This window comes from Lissotriton vulgaris, chromosome 3_2 (genome assembly GCF_964263255.1).
Source record: "Lissotriton vulgaris chromosome 3_2, aLisVul1.2, whole genome shotgun sequence".
In the NCBI taxonomy this organism is placed as follows: domain Eukaryota; kingdom Metazoa; phylum Chordata; class Amphibia; order Caudata; family Salamandridae; genus Lissotriton; species Lissotriton vulgaris.
In genome coordinates, this window is record NC_141690.1 from 220,219,145 (window position 1) to 220,232,099 (window position 12,955).

Genomic DNA, 12,955 nt, shown 5'->3' on the forward strand with positions numbered 1-12,955 from the left:
CAGTGGGCAATTTCAGACAAACAGGCATTGATAAATCTTGATTTTATTTTTTAAAGATTGGACAGGGTGACCTTGGGATCCAGCAGTGTGTCTTGTACTAAACTAAAACGTAGCATTCCTCAAGTGTATTCCCTGCTTTTCATACTTTTTAGCAATTCCGTCAACTTTCTGATCACCATTCCATGTTCCATGCCATTAAGGGGACCTATGTTAGTTATATGTTAGAATATCACAGTCAGAAATATCATCTGACTTAAATATTGTGTCTTAAACATTGTTACAAAAGGTTATCCTATCGGGTGTGGATTTCGTATTATTATTTGAGGTTAGATTTGTGTAAACTATATTTAGGCACAATATTTAAATCAAATGATAGTCTGACTAAGAGTTTCTGGTCCAAACCTATATACAATTATATTAAGAAATTATAAAGAATTCTCTTTCCTGACAGGTCCAAACTTGTGTATCTGATTTGACCAATATTTCATTCAGCAATGAATTGTGTTAGCTAACACACTTATCTTGATGAATGTTCTATCAATCAAATCATTGTTTATGTTCTCCTTATGTTTGGGGAGACTCATCTTTCTTAATTTTTTTGTGTCTTACTCTTCCTTCCCTCATTTACGTACACAACGCTGATATCATGTTACTTGCAGTTCTAACTCTGGGCCTCATGCAGAATTGTTGTAGAAAATCCTGTGGTCTCCTCTACAACTGGTGGTGACATCTAATGGGTGTATAAGAGAGAGGGCTGAAGGTTTAGAAGAACACGAGTTACTGCAGAGAAAATAACATACCTTGTTCTCACTGAGGATCTGATTATGAGTATGTCCTATCCAATCCAATCCAACACGGATATGCTCAAAATGTATAATATGTGATATTTATTGGCAATGCTGAGTTTTTGGAGAGTAACGTGCAGTCTTTGGTGCTTCCTGCACCGAAATCTGCATGTCCCATTAAATACCAGGCCTTTTCCCCTTGCTAAATTCTAGGAGCTTTGACCTAGAGAAAGGTAGCTAAAGGGGCGATCTTTAATGCCCTGGTAATTACAGGTGCAATAAATATCACACAATTTGTAATTGCAATCCCTGAGCACACAGGGGTTTGCAAATGAATCACGTTTGAACAGGCCATTTGTAGTCAGACCTTAAACTCTACATGTTTCAACTAGCTGCCTGACTCACTTTGAACATGCTACATTGATAGTAGTCCTACTTATGTTTCCTGCTCATATTAGCTATGGTATAATGAGATTGTTTCAATATAATAAGGTGTGCCAGTTAATTTTTATGCTTTGAAGGTGCTGCATTTTAAGCTGCCTTTTAGAAGTGTTCTATGAATTTGACCCTTCGTTTGTTATCCTCTTGCTGCAGTGAGTTCTGTAGAAATTGATATCGTTTGTGCAGTGTAACTTGAAAATCTTGATCAGGTGCTACATGCATCCACTGAATTAGATGATGTTACCAAGTGAGATTGTTTGGAGTGAGAATAGGTAGAAACTGAGGACTGAGCCCTGAGAGCTCTCGCTAGCAGAGGCAGAATGGGAGCAGGAGGAGCATGCAGACAAAGACAGTACGGGTGTAGGTGTTGCCAGATTAGCATGGTGCAGGACATTCCATGGAGGCGATGGTGAAAAACATCATCTGGTGGTTTACAATGGTGAATGCTGAAGATAAGGGTCCAAGAATAAGGATGGAGGATGGTGGTAGTGGTGTGCTGCAGTGATAGAACTAAAGAGCGCAGCCAGAGCACGTTCAAGAGTAGCTAATGAAATCCTTGTTGGAGTGTGCTGAGTAAGCTGTGTTTGGGGAGTTAGTGCATGAGGTATTTGAAACCCAGGTATTCGAAGTTTCAAAGAAAATGAATGCACAAGGATACTGGGGGATAATAAATGGGTACTGTATTGATCCTTTACTGATTTTATACCTATAATTTAATATTACTAAATGAACATGTGATGTTTGACATATTTGAGCCTTTATATGATATTGGAACATTGGAATGTTGAGAGCTCCATTTAGAACAATAGGCCTGCAGTTCAGTCCTACATCTTAGCAAGAGGGCCATTAATCACATGTATAGCCATCGGCAGTGGGCTTTAATGATGGGCTTTAATGATGTTGTTCAAGTTTAAAACTGCTGCAACTAAGTCATACAAGCGTGTCTGATTCATCAATAACTCAGAACTCCAACTTTTTACTCTCAACTGCTATGTACAAAATATGGCTATATATAATAAGAAAATGTGGACACAGCAGCAGTGTTAATTTTTAAATGATTCCGTTTTGTAAAAATATAATTAATATTATGATTTGTTAATTCCCAATGATTTGATCGATTTTTGAATGTCTTAAATCTTATATGCGACACATGTACGCAAGAAAAAAATATAATAAGTGACTCAATCACATTCATTCCATCCTGTGATAGTGTGTGTAGCCATGAAGTTGGCTGTCTGAATGTCGTTTACAAAAAAAGTGTTTTGCCTAAGGTGCAAATTTCAGTTATTATTCCAATGGGTCAATAGTTTTGTAAGCAATCTTTAGGTCATAATGTTTTTGTCAAACTGTACTCTGAGATTACCACATTTGTACCAAACAAGTCAACTTGTCCCACGATCTTGTAATTAATAAACCTGGTTCAGTGTAATTAAACAAATCAGACTAACTTCAACAGCTAAAAACAATGAACTGAACAAGCAAATGTCAGATCTGGAAAAGTTGTAACCTAGTGACGTTTATACCAACAATAATTCACCTTGTCCCAGGATGCTTTTAATGTGTGTGGTAGGCATATTCTTCTCATTATAAATTATTTCCTTTCTAAAATGTATAATCATTGTCTACCATGGCCTGCTTTGTGGAAGAAACTAGACTGGACCACTTTTTTCCTGGGAAGCACATTTTAGACCTTTAAATAATATCAAATAACATAGACAAGGACACATTTCATTGTGTTTAATTGCCCATGAAATTCCTATCCAAAGTTTCATTTACTTCCTTTATTTCCTTATGAGAGTGTCTGGAAACCTATATCTGATGATGAGACCAGGCTGTGGGTTGGAATGTGCCGTGATGAATAACCTTGGATTCAGTCTCAAGGGCAGTGTATTCTCTGTTTGAGCATCCTCCACGTAAAAACCCTGGTCACAGGAGCAGAGCTTACCAAAAGCACCATAAATCGAAGAGAACAGCAGGCAGTGAAACCCAACCTTCAGACATGTACCTTTGCCAAATGGCTGTTGGCCTTCCTTCTATTCCAGTGCATTTTATTTTAATCAGTGTGACTTAAAAGGCAGAGCAGGTGCTTTCTGAAGAAATAAAATGCAGAAACAATTTATAATGGGCATGCATATTTTTGTGACTATTCGAGGCGGATTGACTGTAAGTTTTCCAAAGTTTGTTTTCGAGAATCTGTGAGGGTCACATAAACTTGAGGCCCTGTTTTGAGTCAGAAAGAGAGTGAGTGTTTGACTGCTGATTAAATGAGATTCTGTCCAAAAGCTACAGAAGCCGAGTAATGAGATAGGCTGCTTTGAAAGCTCTAACATGTGGTCTGGATATTGTACAAAACCTGGGCTTTTATAGCACCAGTGACCTCGGTAATGGGTGCTTATTGACTCGCCTTCCTGCCAAATCTATGTCAAGGGAGCTCAGGGGCTTGACTTTCAATGAGCACACACAGGTCTAATCTCAGTCTTCCTGTGCAGGGATGTAACATGATCTGCTGCAAGGTACAAGCAAGGGTGGCATGCCATGTGCACTACTACCTTTAGCATAAGGTGGAAGCTATTTAGCCGGCTGCCAGATATATAGTTGACTTGTCTCTGTTATTTATCTGGGCGTTAGTTGCATAGTAGAGAATTTACTATTTGGAAGGCAGCCTCGCACATAGCAGGACACCTCGACTGTTTGCACGCGGAGGCAGAATTGGAGTGTGGCCGGAAGCCAGGCACATAGCAGAGAAACTTTACTTTTTTACCTGGTTTCTGACTACATAGCTGAGATTATGTAATGTTTGGCTGGTAGCCATGCAAGTAACAAAGACACTTCACTATTTACCTGGTTTGTGGCTAACTAACACATATTGTGTACTGTTTGGCAGACAGTCAGGCACATAGCAAAGAAAATGTTATATTCACCCAGCCAGTGGCTAAATATCAAATACTAAGCACTTTTTGTCCAGTAGGTCAATCAAATTGCAAAGAAACGTCTTACATACCCAGCTGCTGGCAACATAGCAGACATTATATACTGTTGGCTAGTGGCTATTGAAATAACAAGCAAACTCCATTATTTGGCTGGATAGCAGAAATGATGCTCTAATAGCCAGTGGCCTAGCAAATAGCATACACATTTCGGGTTGCTAGCTAAACAGCAGGCATCATGTACTATATGGATGGCAGCCTTGCAAATAACAAATAAACGTTGCTATTCACCTGGAAATTCACTAAATAGCAGATGTTATCCACAATTTGGACAATAGCTGTGCAAATAACAGTGAAACCTCACCATGTGACTGTCTACTGTCTGAACAACTGAAATTATGCATTATTATGCCTAGCACAGATTTCAACAGGCACTTGCTATGAGGTAGAACTGCAAAAAATAGCTAAAACAATTGGCACCCATTTCCTTATGCACGTTAGTGGTAACATTGGTTTCAATGCAACTTACACAAACTTACTCAAAGGTCTCAAAACCCATTGAATAGATTGTTTGAAAGTTTCCAAGTTAATCTAGAAGCTATAGCACAGAATGCCACTCTCTTACACCAAGGCCATGACACAGCAACTTGGGAGGCTCATTGTGGAACTCCACAAATGCTCCTGATCCTTTAGGTTTACCTGAGGACATGGCTAATGATAAAGATGACTACATTCTTGCTAGTCTAGATAAAGTTGTTTAGTCTTCTACAGCTGTGTACTCACTCTAACTCACAAGAACATCGGGATGTACCAGGGCCAGATATGGGACTACCAAAAAAGAGCCATTGTATCAAAACTCTTCTTTTTCTTCTCTAAGTTGTCAGGCAACAAATCAGTGCATACTGTAATTAGTAATTCTGGCGCAGTTCAATTAAACAAATCAGACAAAAACACCTGAACACAATGCTTTTTAAAAGCAAAATCCAGAACTGGAAAACTTGTATCCTAGTGACGTACTGCCATCTGATATTTAGGGTGATCTTTTCAAAATAGAAACAATTCAATATGGCTCCTGATGCAAGTTACTAGCACAGTGGGATGTGATTCCTAAAATACCTGTTGATATTCCAAACTTGCGTGTTTTTATTAGCTTCTTGTTAAATACTTTATGGTGCTTTAACGAATAGTTTAGCACTGATTTCTTACAGCAAGTACTCAGACTACAGAGTCTACAAAGATTGCCATGTAGTTCACTGCAGATACTTTCAGCATCACTTATATTTTATCCATGTAAATAACATGCATGCAGTCATTCAACAAGCCACTTTCTGTGTCCCATGGACTGACAATAAAATTATTCTTCCTTCCCTACTCGGGTGATGTGGTACTTGCAGTATTAGGAAAGAAAGTGCTAGAGAAACTTACAGAAACAATTGAAATGTTCTGAGAAGAATTGGCATGGGTGCCCAGCGGGCACACAGAAGAAGCCAGGCAGACCACTATGAATCAGACCAGATGCGAAACAAGACCTTGTTCTAATGCGCTCCACAGAAAGTGCACACAAGGCATTTAGGCGGGGCACCTGGTGAGCATTCATGGAAACATGCCCAGAGACTGCTTGAAATTCTCAAGACTGAGTTCTGGAGAAATGTCCACCTCTTAAAAGAATGGTGACCAGTTTGAGTTTTGCTGGCTATACAAGCCACACCCAGTCAGTGGCTCATGTCTGTTATGCTTGCCTATTCCCTTGCCTATTCCTGAAGAAGCATAATCCTGGCTCTAGTACTCATGCTGGAGTTTCTTAAACAACCTTTGATCCCCAGTCCAGTTCTACACATGCCATGGTGATCCTCCACAGTGAGTTCAGACTTCAGAACCTGAAACGACAAGAAGAACAATTCACCAACAGATGTCTGTTTCATTTAAAGTACGGTAACTGGTGCACGCGCTGTGTAGTTAGACTAGGAGTACTTACCGTCCAGATCCTCAGCTACAGAATCTTTTGTCTTCTTCTCATCCTGGAATTCCTAACAGGACAAAGGAAATGAAGTGAAGGTTAGAAAATAAGAGATAAGTTAACTCTGCACGCTAGAAGTGAGCTTTTGAAAACTTTTCAACTTTTGCTCAGTGGTATTCTTATTGTAAACTGAGGCCCTCCTGTAGAACTAAGAGCTCCAATGAAGGAAGTCAGGTCCTTTCATAAGGAATTTAAATGGAACATTCACAGTTACATAAAATCAGGTATGTAGTGGCACAGGAAAGATACTGGGCGAGTATAGTAGCGGTATTAGGACAGTTAAGATAATATGTTGTTGTCATTTAGGACCCTATCAAACACAAAATCCAGAATACCCAGAACAAAAACTGTAATTATTTGAGAAATGGGAAAAAGGGAATTACGAGGTAGGTCAGGATCACCCTAGTGGAATTACAGGGAAGCTTTGATAGGGAATTGAGATTTCCTTTACATCTGCTAATGCTAACCTGGTCTTTCCTTTCCAGTAAGGGACATATGAACACAACCAGCTATAATCACTAAGAGGACCAGCTAACACCGTATGAGAGACATTGCACACAAAGGGTAAACCAGTCAAGTCTGACGAATAGGAAAATCTAAGACAACATCTCTCTCTCACTACATCCCAGTCCCCCTTTCTTCTGTGGGGCTAGCTTGCTTCCAAGTGCCCAAAAGGCTTTGGGATGGAGGCAGTCTCACAGAAAAGTTGGTAACCAGCTGCTGTGAATCTACCTCACACCCACAGGATCGCACCGGACAATAATTGTCATGAGTGGAGGATGTTGAGAGAGTAAAGGAGTGTTATTGATTACTTCAGTGCACTCCTGAGATCAGAAAAGCTTAACTAAGTTCATGGGAAGAAAGTCCTCTGTGTGGCTTGGAAATGTTACACCATCCTACCCAGTTAGTTATTCTTGCTATGACTGTGTCCCCCCCCCCTCCGTGAGCTGCACCATCATTTGTGTCCTTTGCATGTGCCCCATTATTTAGTTTTTTCTGTTTGGCAGGGCTCCCCACTCTGAATGAGCTTGGTTGCTGGACCCTGATCTCAGACTATATGGTGACTGGTACCAGTAGCAGTAGATACTTGCTTCATTGGCTCAAGAATTTTAATCTGGGTTGCTATGGGGAGAGTGTTTATTGGCTGACCAGATATACAGACTGTGGTCTCTTGCCTTCATCATGTATGGAAGTTCTGTATTTATGGTTTACTGAAACTAGGTGAATAGTGGGGTACATTTCAGCATGAGTGTGTGCTGCACAAGTTGGTGGCCCTCTTGCAGTAGGGTGTCTCAGTACACTTCCTATGTTCCTATTGTTCTCCGAATCAAAGGGATACATACCATCATCTGCTAACCTGACTTGTTTATGAATGATGTCAGAACAAGAGTAATCTCTCCAATAATAACTGGAGTGACACCATGCAATAGATCCGATTCCTTTAATCTATACTACTAATATAAAGCAAGAACTTTGAACCTTTGAGGTGGGTAAACTCTGGAACCACAGCGCCAATCCACACACCCGATACATCATTGTAATCGTCAGGGTGTGCAGATGGACATAGGCTATCTAAACTATAAAAATATGCGTTATTTAAAAAATGTACCTTAAAAAAAAAAGTAGTCCCTTCGAAGTAGCGCCGGCCGCGACCTGCGTGCTGACGTCAGGAGCGCAGGGAGAAGCAGCGTACAGGAGCGCGAGGAGGAGCGGCGGACATGGCGTGGGGGAGGAGCGGTGACCAGCAGCAGACAGGCGGTGAGGACCGGCGGACAGGCGGGAGGAGCGGTGACGAGCGGCAAGGAGCGGCGGAGCGGTGAACTGAGGAGCGCGGGGGAGGAGCGGCGGCTGAGGTAAGGCTCCGGGGGACCCACGGAGCGGTGAACTGAGGAGCGCGGGGGAGGAGCGGCGGCTGAGGTAAGGCTCCGGGGGACCCACGGACAATGTCGGGGCAGGCGGCGGTCGGGGCAGGCAGGGGTCGGGGCAGGCAGGGGACGGGGCAGGCGGGGGACGGGGCGGACGGGGGCCCAGGCTGCTGGACAATGTCGGGCAGGCGGGGTCCCGGCTGCTGGACAATGTCGGGGCGGGCGGGGGGCGGGGAAGCCTGATTGCTCCCGGACAAGGTCGGGACGGGCTGCTAGTGTAGTGTAGCTATAAAACAAACAGCAGAAAGTAGTACTATCTCGCCCCATGTCCTGGGTACAATTTAGGCATGCAAACAATGTGGTGAGTAGCAGAGTAGCTTGGTTCTAAACCAATTACATTGCTTGCATATCTGATAGTGACTTACTCACTATTATCTAATATTGACTGATTATGGGAGTCAATATAAGGTAATAACATGCTGAAAACTCTTTCTAGAAAAAGCTGATTTTATAATGACTGGTCTGCAAGTATTGACCTGTTTGCTGCATATTCAGTTTGAAATCTAGGAGACCACTTCGGAAATATCAAAATAGTTTATGTGGCATTCATATATCCTGCTATATCATCACCAGTTCTCAAATAGATAATCTTCAAAAGTAGAAACAGTGCTTTTAAAAAAATAAATATTTTATTGTGATTATCACTAGTGTAATCACAAACAAATTGGACATACACAATTTATAGGATTATACAGAAAATATTCATATTTGAACACACGTCCTCATTTAAATTTGATAAGCATTATACATCAATCCTATTTCAGTGATAACAAGAGCTCAGAACTCAACAGTCAACCAACAGACACAATGATGCATTGTGCAGCCCTGTGCTTGAAATACTGAATTTGGAACAGCCAATTTTCCTCTGTGCATGCAGTCTACAGTCTGTTCACAGGTAGGCCCTGTTTTACATACATGGCGTGGATGTGCATTTTGTGGCACTGGCAGGTTCATTTTGTGAATCAGCTCCTGCAGAGGCAACTTCGATTCTGCGGGACTGTGGAAGCAGCTTCACTTGGTATAAGGGTTATGGGTGGGTAGTTGCGTGGAAGGCCTGCATGGCGGGCGATCATCTTTGGCTGGTGTGGACTTCCATACTGGTGTGAGGAGCAGGTCAAGTGTTGCGGACAGTTATTGTTGTAGCATGAAGATCCATGGTAGTCCCGACAATACCAACTATAGTAAATTAATTACAATACCACTTTTCCTTACAGTATGTGACTACTGTGCACACTACCCTCCGAAGAGCCCTTTGGGGCACCAATTGTAGTATCTCCAAGCTCAGTGATGCAGTATAGGCATGGTCACTCCTCCTGGTGCAGCTACTCTGTGCCATCATCAGGAAGTGTTTCAGTGGATTTAGAGGGTGAAGCAATCATTAGTTTTTAATTCAGTTCCCACATCAAAAGAAAGACTGAAGTACTTTGTGTTCATCAGTATTTCATCAATACTCTCAGCCCACATCACACTCTGCTGAATATTAGAACTAAGTTCCAGCTGCAGGCTCAAAACAAAAACCAGCATAAAGCCACTGCTTTCTTTTGTGGGTTGTTGATCTCCACTGATCTTTCTATAAATCTGCATAAGCCTTTCATAATATTCATGCACTGACTCTTTTGGCTCTTGAGTAGCTCTAATAATCTTTGACCAATTCACCTCTTTCTCTAGGACTTTTTGTTTCACATGCATAAGCACTTCTTTGTACGCAACCATGACCAGAGCAGCTGGGGTATTATGAGGAAGCACTCTCAGTGGCTGCTCTGTAAGCCAAAGTGTGGCTGCTTTACACTCTGCTCACCGATCTTTAGGAATCACAGTTGCAAATAACCTGATGAAATCAACCCAAAGCACTTTCGAAATTGTCACCATGTTGTCCACTTCCATATGCCACTTTCCTGGCCCTTCACAAAGCTCTGGGAAGTTCGTTGTAAATGCAAGATCAGATCCCTTTCAAGGAGCATGCACATAGTCACCCTTATGTACTTGTCACAAAAGAAACTCAGTCACAATCACTTCCTTTTCAGAATCATTTCCCATTTGCTTCTTTCTCTTCCTCTGTCTTTTTCTTTTGTGTTTTGCCACTCCCTTTAGGTTTCAGTAACCATTTGTTTCTGTATTTCTTTAGAATAATCCATTCTATGGTATTATTTGCTAACTCTTTAATATGTGATGTTAGAGATAATAAACCCATCTCTTCAATAATGTTTTCAGTCATAGGCATTCTATATGTTGTATGTACTTTTTCTTGACAAGATCAACACCACATTCTTCTACCATCTCTTCAACCTTCTCATATGTACCACACACACACTTAGCTGTTTCTTTAGTTAGAAATGTTAGTTCATCTGCATTATAGACAACTAATATCTCTAAGATAATAGTACCCCACAAAATGCGTCCATCTTCACTTTGCAAATAATAGACCATTTTCTTGCTGGTTCTTGGGTCGCACTGCAGTAGCAGACACAATAGTAACCCTCTTGTCACAAGTGGGCAGAGTAGGCACAAAAGACACAGTAGGCAGAGTGGTAGGTGGAGAAGTGTGGCTCACTGGTTAGAGCAGGTAGACCCGGAAGCAGAGGTCAGACCCGGGACCAGGGTTCAATTCCCGACGCGGCAGGGTCTTGAGCTCAAATGTCCATGGACTCGATAATTCTTGCTTCGGTGCCTGACCTAATCATGGGTTCACACTCTGCAACTCTGGGCATTAAGCTTGCTCAATCTCCACAACGGCCCCCCCGCGGCGGGAGGCCTGGCTTTCACCTTGGGGATGCCCTGTAGGGGCTATCTCACAGGGAAAAGCCAGGACGGGTTCCAAAGGCAAGCGCGGAGATAACCCTTCGGGGGTCGATTCAGGCGCTATATAAGAAACATAATAATTAACATAATAATAATAATACACAGTAACAACACCAGCAAAATCAATACCACTCAGCACTGCTACTTCATCCCTAGGTGCTGTTGCAATTTCTGGCAATCTACACATACCTATGCCAGCTGCACCAGGATCTCTTGATCCTCCTTACTCTACATGTCTGCATATCTGATAGTCATCATATACATAAGAGGTATTATATCCAATAAATCATCTAGAAATGTATCTTCCTCATCTAACTTGTTTATTTATTTAATTTTATTTTATTTTATCATTTATATGGCGCACAAATCATCCCCCAGGGGATCTCTCGGCGACCGGGAAACTGACGTCATAATGCAGTATTCTATTAATTTTAAAATAACCAGGTTTTTAGATGTTTCTTAAAAACAGTGAAGGTACAACAGGCCAGCAGGTCTTCTGGCAACGCATTCCAGTATTTAGGGGCCAGATAGGAGAAAGCACGGCCTCCCCTCTTGACCTTTTTAATTTTCCGAGTTTGAAGGAGCTTTTGCCCACTGGATCTTAGCTGCCGGACCGGGGTATACCATTCCAGTTTCTTCGTAAGGTATCTAGGTCCTAGTCCGAACAGTGCTTTGAAGACCAGGCACAGAAGTTTGAAAACAGCTCTTTTCCTGATAGGGAGCCAATGTAGCTCTCTCAATAATGGTAAAGATGGGGAACGTGCTGGTTTCTTCAGAGCTAGACGTGCCGCTGTGTTTTGGACGACTTGTAGCCTTGAAAGCAGGTCCTCCCTAATCCCCACCAGTAGAGCGTTTCCATAATGGAGTCTACTGACTAGAAGTGCCTGTATAAGGACCCTTCTGGTGGAAAGTGGGATCCAGGGAAAAAAACTTTTTAACATACGCATCAGCCCAATATGATATGATATGTTTGTTGTTTTTCTGTCTTAATTACACAATCCTATAATCTGTTTTTCTTTTTGACTGTATCACTAAGTATTGCAGGAAACATAACCAAATTCAGCCTTGTCGCTTCTTGCCGTGCTCTTTTCTTTCTTTAACAACAGATTGTATTGATTTTCTGCAGTACCAAGTAGGCAGAGCCCGACAAGCATCATACGAGTACATGGCAGATCGTAATGACTGTAGGTCCTTAAAAGTTTCCCCCAAGGAGCTCTGTGGAACATCAGGCCAAACACCCCCCATCCCTTCCCCCCAACCAGGCACCATACATCCCATGAAATGCAAGATATAGACACAGCAAAAGAGTTTCTATCCACATCTGTGATGAGGTATCGCATTAAACTGGCGAGTCATTTACTACCAGCTGTTCAAGAGGGTCCTGGTTTGCTGGATAAGTCAATACCCCGATATTTAGCCCACCTGGATCAGATCTTCCCATGCTTCTGTGGACAGCCCCTCACCTGAAACACTGCTATTTCAGCCGACATACATTTATCTAAAGTATTTTTCCATGTCGCAATACTAGGGGGAGAGGTAGACTTCCAGTGGTGTGCAATGTCCCGCTTGGCTAGTGTGAGGCCCAAGAAAAGGAGGTTTCTCTTGTATCTATTCCTCCATTGTCTTCTGTGCTGTGCAGAAGTGTCAGTCTAGGGTCTGCTGGGATGTCCCACACCATTACCCGCCCCATGCAAGACAGTACGCCCGACCAAAAGTGTTGCAGTGCCACGCAGCTCCAAACTGTATGGAAGAACGAGCCTTCGTTTGAGTTACAGCGAAGGCACATGGGGGACTGAATGACCCTCATCTTCTAGAGACGGAGGCGAGTGTAAAATATTCAGTGGAGGTACTTAAATTGGATCAGCCGGTATTTAGTGGAAACTGCAGAGTAAGTGAGCCTAGCCAGCGCCTCGGCCCAATCATCGCCTGTCAAGGCGGGTAAGTATGCCTCCCACGCTGCCCGGGTCCGATGTTTGGTAGTTTTGGAGTGTGTAGTGAGGGTATGATAAATTTGACAAATGTTGTGGACCTCCAGATCTCCCATTAACAATTTATCCTCCA

The 12,955-nt window shown here is 42.3% G+C and overlaps 1 long non-coding RNA gene across 1 annotated transcript in view; it reads right to left on the reverse strand.

Moving 5' to 3' along the window:
* Nucleotides 1-5,961: 5,961 nt before the first annotated feature.
* The window catches only part of LOC147725553 (uncharacterized), a 30,615-nt gene continuing 23,621 nt past the window's right edge, over nucleotides 5,962-12,955 (reverse strand). Inside the window, exons 3-4 of the long non-coding RNA XR_015309838.1 lie at nucleotides 6,129-6,180; nucleotides 5,962-6,030 (exon numbers count right to left, since the gene is read on the reverse strand). This is a non-coding gene — a long non-coding RNA (uncharacterized LOC147725553). The remainder of the gene's footprint in view (nucleotides 6,031-6,128; nucleotides 6,181-12,955) is intronic.